The 8,050-nt window shown below is 47.3% G+C and overlaps 1 long non-coding RNA gene across 1 annotated transcript; it reads right to left on the bottom strand.

Moving 5' to 3' along the window:
• Positions 1-244: 244 nt before the first annotated feature.
• LOC134943418 (uncharacterized) lies at positions 245-7,808 on the bottom strand. The gene is made up of 3 exons (XR_010181520.1): positions 7,738-7,808; positions 7,449-7,661; positions 245-1,016 (listed from the first exon to the last, which is right to left on the bottom strand). It is a non-coding gene; the product is annotated as an uncharacterized LOC134943418 (long non-coding RNA).
• Between the last annotated feature and the right edge of the window lie 242 nt (positions 7,809-8,050).

Genomic DNA, 8,050 nt, shown 5'->3' with positions numbered 1-8,050 from the left:
TATTTTTCACCGTGAAAGGTCCATTACGTTCGTGTTCAAGATAGAATCGTAAAAAAATATGACGAAAAAATAGACCTGCTTTTGAAAAGCATGTTTACATGTGTTGCACCCTCACCAAAAATTACACATATAATTGTGATACTTTAATAGGTCAATAAGTACAAGATTAACATCTCACCCTCAGAAATGGTAGAAATATCGATTCTCTACAACATTTTTATGTTTAAACCACAAATATGTTTATTAAAGTGTGAAAGTGTGTACATTGCAAACGTCAACAGACAGTGTTAACCCCACTTATGCATCTGCCATCTGCAGAGGCTGGCTTTATTTTTTTCGTGTAGCCTTGGAGGCTTCAGAGGTGGGGCCAGGTACATGAGCTCTTGATCTGCTTGACCGCCTTATTGGGGAGGTCACTGGGGTATTTATTGGGGTTGTAGTTCCTGAGCTAGTGCTCGCTTGTTGGGAGTGTAAAACACTTACGTTGTGGCTTAAGTTATTGAGTTTAGCATTTAATTGGTTATTGGAGGCCGTGTTATTGTCTATAATTCTACCCAGACTTTCTGTAAGGCTATTGTTCCTTTCAAGGAGATGCAGGTAGTTTTGGTGTTGCCTCATTTGTTCATCCAGAATTCGCTGTAAAGTGGTCATCATGGTGCTGTTTTCTGCCCGCATTTGCTCCAGACAAGTCGCCACACGACTGGTTTCCAAATGTTCTCTGCTGAGATTTCGACTTATGCGTGGCATGTAATGTGGCAGACTTGCCAGCAGCTGATTTTATCTTTGAAGACACTCTGAATTGAGCCTCTGGTGGTTTGCCCAGTTGGCCCAAAATGTCTGCTCTTCAGTTTGAGCCAGTGGTGTACTTGGGCTCATTATTGGTTGCGGACTTGTTTGTTGTGAAGGCGGGGCCACAGGTACCGTGCTAGGTTGCGTTGTCTGTAATGGGCGGAGATCCAGAACAAACGTGGCATCAGTTTGCAGTGTCTGCTGGTCCGTGGGCATGCTGTCATCATCTGTGTGTGGTATAAGAATACAACATTGTAGTAATATGCAACATGTATTTTATACTTCTATCATATAGCATTGCATTTATTATTCTGTTTGTCAAAAAAATAACACACGTATGTTTGTAACAAAAGCCACAGCAAATATTTTTCTTAACGGAAGTCCCTATTTTGTTTTAGGTTCGTGGTTTTGCTTGATTTAAAAACATTAGACAATCAGGAATAGACACAAAAACAATCATGTACAAACCCTGTTGAAGTAAGATGAGGCAGAAAACACAACATGAATGGCATAGTAGACCAACATTATTTTCTTTTTTGTAAGGTCGCAGGAGCAGAGACTTCTTTCCTCATGTTCCTTTTCTTTAATTATTTTCACTATCTTATACTCAATACTCCCTTTGATGACACCTAACACCGGCTTTTCTAAACCTGTCCTATTTTGTTCTGTAGTATAACTGTGCTTTTCAAGGTTTGCAGATTTAATTATGTACTGTGTTATGGGCGCTGCGGATCTCTTGTGCCGCCATAGAAATCAAGGAAAATATTAATAATAAGATTTTACTCACTGGTAAATCTATTTCTCGTAGTCCGTAGTGGATGCTGGGACTCCGTAAGGACCATGGGGAATAGCGGCTCCGCAGGAGACTGGGCACAACTAAAGAAAGCTTTAGGACTACCTGGTGTGCACTGGCTCCTCCCACTATGACCCTCCTCCAGACCTCAGTTAGGATACTGTGCCCGGAAGAGCTGACACAATAAGGAAGGATTTTGAATCCCGGGTAAGACTCATACCAGCCACACCAATCACACCGTATAACTCGTGATACTATACCCAGTTAACAGTATGAAATGTAACTGAGCCTCTCAACAGATGGCTCAACAATAACCCTTTAGTTAGGCAATAACTATATACAAGTATTGCAGACAATCCGCACTTTGGATGGGCGCCCAGCATCCACTACGGACTACGAGAAATAGATTTACCGGTGAGTAAAATCTTATTTTCTCTGAAGTCCTAAGTGGATGCTGGGACTCCGTAAGGACCATGGGGATTATACCAAAGCTCCCAAACGGGCGGGAGAGTGCGGATGACTCTGCAGCACCGAATGAGCAAACTCTAGGTCCTCCTCAGCCAGGGTATCAAACTTGTAGACTCTTGCAAAAGTGTTTGAACCCGACCAAGTAACAGCTCTGCAAATTTGTAAAGCCGAGACCCCTCGGGCAGCCGCCCAAGAAGAGCCCACTTTCCTCGTGGAATGGGCTTTTACAGATTTAGGGTGCGGCAGTCCAGCCGCAGAATGTGCAAGTTGAATCGTGCTACAGATCCAGCGAGCAATTGTCTGCTTAGAAGCAGGAGCACCCAGCTTGTTGGGTGCATACAGGATAAATAGCGAGTCAGTTTTCCTGACTCCAGCCGTCCTGGAAACATATATTTTTTCAGGGCCCTGACCACGTCCAGTAACTTGGAATCCTCCAAGTCCCAAGTAGACGCAGGCACCACAATAGGTTGGTTCACATGAAAAACTGATACCACCTTAAGAAGGAATTGGGAACGAGTCCTCAATTCCGCCCTATCCATATAAAAAAATTAGATAAGGGCTTTTGAATGATAAAGCCGCTAATTCTGATACACGCCTGGCCGACGCCAAGGCCAACAGCATGACCACTTTCCACGTGAGGTATTTTAGCTCAACGGATTTAAGTGGCTCAACCCAATGCGACTTCAGGAAATCCAACACCGCGTTGAGATCCCACGGTGCCCCTGGAGGCACAAACGGGGGCTGACTATGCAGCACTCCCTTAACAAACGTCTGAACTTCAGGCAGTGAAGTCAGTTCTATTTTTGAAGAAAATCAATAGAGCCGAAATCTGGACCTTAATGGAACCCAATTTTAGGCCCATAGTCACCCCTGACTGTAGGAAGTGCAGAAATCGACCTAGCTGAAATTCCTCCGTTGGGGCCTTCCTGGCCTCACAGCACGCAACATATTTCCGCCATATGCGGTGATAATGGTTTGCGTTCACTTCTTTCCTAGCCTTAATTAGCGTAGGAATAACTTCCTCCGGAATGCCCTTTTCCTTCAGGATCCGGCGTTCAACCGCCATGCCGTCAAACGCAGCCGCGGTACGTCTTGGAACAAACAGGCCCCCTGCTGCAGCAGGTCCTGTCTGAGCGGCAGAGGCCATGGGTCCTCTGAGATCATTTCTTGGAGTTCTGGGTACCAAGCTCTTCTTGGCCAATCCGGAACAATGATTATAGTTCTTACTCCTCTCCTTCTTATTATTCTCATTACCCTGGGTATGAGAGGCAGAGAAGGGAACACATACACCGACTGGTACCCCCACGGTGTTACCAGAGCGTCCACAGCTATCGCCTGAGGGTCCCTTGACCTGGCGCAATATCTTTTTAGCTTTTTGTTGAGGCGGGACGCCATCATGTCCACCTGTGGCCTTTCCCAACGGTGTACAATCATTTGGAAGACTTCTGGATGAAGTCCCCACTCTCCCGGGTGGAGGTCGTGTTTGTTGAGACAGTCTGCTTCCCAGTTATCCACTCCGGGAATGAACACTGCTGACAGTGCTAACACATGATTTTCCGCCCATCGGAGAATCCTTGTGGCTTCTGCCATCGCCATCCTGCTTCTTGTGCCGCCCTGTTGGTTTACATGAGCGACCGCCGTGATGTTGTCTGACTGGATCAGCACCGGCCGGTGTTGAAGCAGGGGTCTAGCCTGACCTAGGGCATTGTAAATGGCCCTTAGTTCCAAAATATTTTTGTGTAGGGAAGTCTCCTGACTTGTCCATAGTCCTTGGAAGTTTCTTCCCTGTGTGACTGCCCCCCAGCCTCGAAGGCTGGCATCCGTGGTCACCAGGACCCAGTCCTGTATGCCGAATCTGCGGCCCTCTAGAAGATGAGCACTCTGCAGCCACCACAACAGCGACACCCTGGCCCTAGGAGACAGGGTTATCCGCCGATGCATCTGAAGATGCGACCCGGACCACTTGTCCAACAGATCCCACTGGAAGATCCTTGCATGGGACTTGGTGAATGGAATTTCTTCGTAAGAAGCTACCATCTTTCCCAGGGCTCGCGTGCATTGATGCACCGACACCTGTATTTGTATTAGGAGGTCTCTGTCTAGAGACGACAACTCCTTGGACTTCTCCTCCGGGAGAAACCCTTTTTTCTTGTTCTGTGTCCAGAACCATACCCAGGAACAGTAGACGCGTCGTAGGAACCAGCTGCGACTTTGGAATATTCAGAATCCAGCCGTGCTGTTGTAGCACTTCCCGAGATAGTGCTACTCCGACGAACAACTGCTCCCTGGACCTCGCCTTTATAAGGAGATCGTCCAAGTACGGGATAATTATTGGTAAATACCCTCGGTGCCGGGGACAGACCAACGGCAACGTCTGGAATTGGTAATGACAATCCTGGTGAGGAGGGTAAATAGGGACATGCAGGTAAGCATCCTTGATGTCCAGTGATACCATGAAATTCTCCAGGCTTGCAATAATCGCCCTGAGCGATTCCATTTTGAACTTGAACCTTCGTATATAAGTGTTCAAGGATTTCAATTTTAGAATGGGTCTCACCGAACCGTCTGGTTTCGGTACCACAAACATTTTGGAATAGTAACCCCGGCCTTGTTGAAGGAGGGGTACCTTGATTTCACCTGCTGGAAGTACAGCTTGTGAATTGCCGCCAGTACTACCTCCCTTTCTCCGAGGGCAGCAGGCAAGGCTGATGTGAGGAAACGGCGAGGGGGAGTCGCCTCGAACTCCAGCTTGTATCCCTGTGATACTACTTGCAGAACCTAGGGATCCACCTGTGGGCAAGCCCACTGGTCCCTGAAGTTCCCGAGACGCGCCCCCACCGCACCTGTCTCCACCTGTGGAGCCCCAGCATCATGCGGTGGACTCAGAGGAAGCGGGGGAAGATTTTTGATCCTGGGAACTGGCTGTCTGGTGCAGTTATTTCCTTCTTCCCTTGTCTCTGTGCAGAAAGGAAGCGCCTTAGACCCGCTTGCTTTTCTGAAGCCGAAAGGACTGTACCTGAAAATACGGTGCTTTCTTAGGCTGTGAGGAAACCTGAGGTACATTTTTTCTTCCCAGCTGTTGCTGTGGATACGAGGTCCCAGAGACCATTTCCAAACAATTCCTCACCCTTATAAGGCAGAATTTCCATGAGCCTTTTAAAGTCAGCATCACCTGTCCACTGCCGGGTCTCTAATACCCTCCTGGCAGAATGGACATTGCATTAATTCTGGATGCCAGCCGGCAAATATCCCTCTGTGCATCCCTCATATATAAGACGACGTCTTTAAAATGCTCTATGTTAGCAAAATATTATCCCTGTCTAGGGTATTTTATCTGACAGGGTATCAGACCACGCTGCAGCAGCACTATTCATGCTGAGGCAATCACAGGTCTCAGTATAGTACCTGAGTGTGTATATACAGACTTCAGGATAGCCTCCTGCTTTTTATCAGCAGGCTCCTTCAAAGTGGCCGTATCCTAAGACGGCAGTGCCACCTTTTTTGACAAACGTGTGAGCGCCTTATCCACCCTAGGGGATATCTCCCAACGTGACCTATCCTCTGGCGGGAAAGGGTACGCCAGCAGTAACTTTTTAGAAATTACCAGTTTCTTATCGGGGGAACCCACGCTTCTTTACACACTTCATTCACTCATCTGATGGGGGAACAAAACACTGGCTGCTTTTTCTCCCCAAACATAAAACCCCTTTTATGTGGTACTTGGGTTAATGTCAGAAATGTGTAACACATTTTTCATTGCCGAGATCATGCAACGGATGTTCCTAGTGGATTGTGTATATGTCTCAACCTCGTCGACACTGGAGTCAGACTCCGTGTCGACATCTGTGTCTGCCATCTGAGGTAACGGGCGTTTTTTGAGCCCCTGATGGCCTTTGAGACGCCTGGGCAGGCGCGGGCTGAGAAGCCGGCTGTCCCACATCTGTTACGTCATCCAGCCTTTTATGTAAGGAGTTGACATTGTCGGTTAATACCTTCCACCTATCCATCCACACTGGTGTCGGCCCCACAGGGGGCGACATCCCATTTATCGGCCTCTGCTCCGCCTCCACGTAACCTTCCTCATCCAACATGTCGACACAGCCGTACCGACACACCGCACACACACAGGGAATGCTCTGACTGAGGACAGGACCCCACAAAGTCCTTTGGGGAGACAGAGAGAGAGTATGCCAGCACACACCAGAGCGCTATTAAATGCAGGGATTAACACTATAACTGAGTGATTTTTCCCCCAATAGCTGCTTGTATACACATATTGCGCCTAAATTTGGTGCCCCCCCTCTCTTTTGAACCCTTTGAGCCTGAAAACTACAGGGGAGAGCCTGGGGAGCTGTCTTCCAGCTGCACTGTGAAGAAAAAATGGCGCCAGTGTGCTGAGGGAGATAGCCCCGCCCCTTTTTCTGCGGACTTTTCTCTCGCTTTTTTCATGGATTCTGGCAGGGGTAATTTATCACATATATAGCCCTGGAACTATATATTGTGATGATTTGCCAGCCAAGGTGTTTATATTGCCCTCAGGGCGCCCCCCCCCCCCCAGCGCCCTGCGCCCATCAGTGACCGGAGTGTGAGGTGTGCATGAGGAGCAATGGCGCACAGCTGCCGTGCTGTGCGCTACCTTGTTGAAGACTGAAGTCTTCTGCCGCCGATTTTCCGGAACACTTCTTGCTTCTGGCACTGTAAGGGGGCCGGCGGCGCGGCTCCGGGAACGAACACCAAGGTCGGGTCCTGCGGTCGATCCCTCTGGAGCTAATGGTGTCCAGTAGCCTAAGAAGCCCAAACTACCACCAGTTAGGTAGGTTCGCTTCTTCTCCCCTTAGTCCCTCGCTGCAGTGAGTCTGTTGCCAGCAGATCTCACTGTAAAATAAAAAACCTAAAGTATACTTTCTTTCTAGGAGCTCAGGAGAGCCCCTAGTGTGCATCCAGCTCAGCCGGGCACAAGATTCTAACTGAGGTCTGGAGGAGGGTCATAGTGGGAGGAGCCAGTGCACACCAGGTAGTCCTAAAGCTTTCTTTAGTTGTGCCCAGTCTCCTGCGGAGCCACTATTCCCCATGGTCCTTACGGAGTCCCAGCATCCACTTAGGACGTCAGAGAAAATAAGATTAAAACCCAATAAGCAATGATACTCATGTGCTGAAGCTTGCCCAGCAGATTATGGTGTGCACTTTAATAAGCATTATATTACTGTATACCTCAAGTGTGCACTCATGTAGTTTGGTTGCTTTAGTGAGGAGGTGTTCAGCCCTTTATATTAATGTTTGTTTTATTAGAAAAAAAAATTATACTGACGCTGCATTACTGTGTGTTTGTTTCGTTGACATAATTATCAGAAGTACACTGTGTTTGTAAGTGTTCAGATGTGTTATTTTATGGACTCACCAGCCAGATGAGGGGATTCTGCTTCCCGTGGTGGGGAAGGTGCTAGTAAATCTGATGGTGGCCTTGAGGACACAGTAGAGATGCGTCTGTGAGGGGGAGATGCAGATGTGGCCCTCGGGAGATCTGGGCGTAGTCTTTTCAACGCCACGTGTTTGCGGCTGAATGTTGGTTGTCCTGTGCGCATTTGCGGACTAAGGTGTGGCCTGGATGGGACTATGGAAAAACGCAATAGATTAGTGTATTTTCAAAAATATATTTTGGCAAAAAAACCCCATAAAGGATACTTTACCTGTAGTAGCAGCAGCATCCTCCTGTGCAACATTTGTCCTGCTCCTACGGCCTGCTCTTCTTTGTGACACTTAAAAATATTTAGCATTATGGTATGTATTTTTGCCAAAACAATTACAACATGATAATCAACATTAGCCATGTAGCCATTAGGAAATTCAAAACCATACCTGTGTTTTGAAAATTGATATTAAAAATAGTCCGCCATATATTGTCGTCAACAAGTACAGATATAATATACATCTAAAAATACAACAACATGACCACACCTGCTTACTTTACCAAAAAAAACCTATGCTTACTACAACATAGAT

This window comes from Pseudophryne corroboree, chromosome 7 (assembly GCF_028390025.1).
Source record: "Pseudophryne corroboree isolate aPseCor3 chromosome 7, aPseCor3.hap2, whole genome shotgun sequence".
NCBI lineage: Eukaryota > Metazoa > Chordata > Amphibia > Anura > Myobatrachidae > Pseudophryne > Pseudophryne corroboree.
Note: the sequence above shows the minus strand (reverse complement) of the source record. Positions and strands in the feature narration are given on the sequence as shown.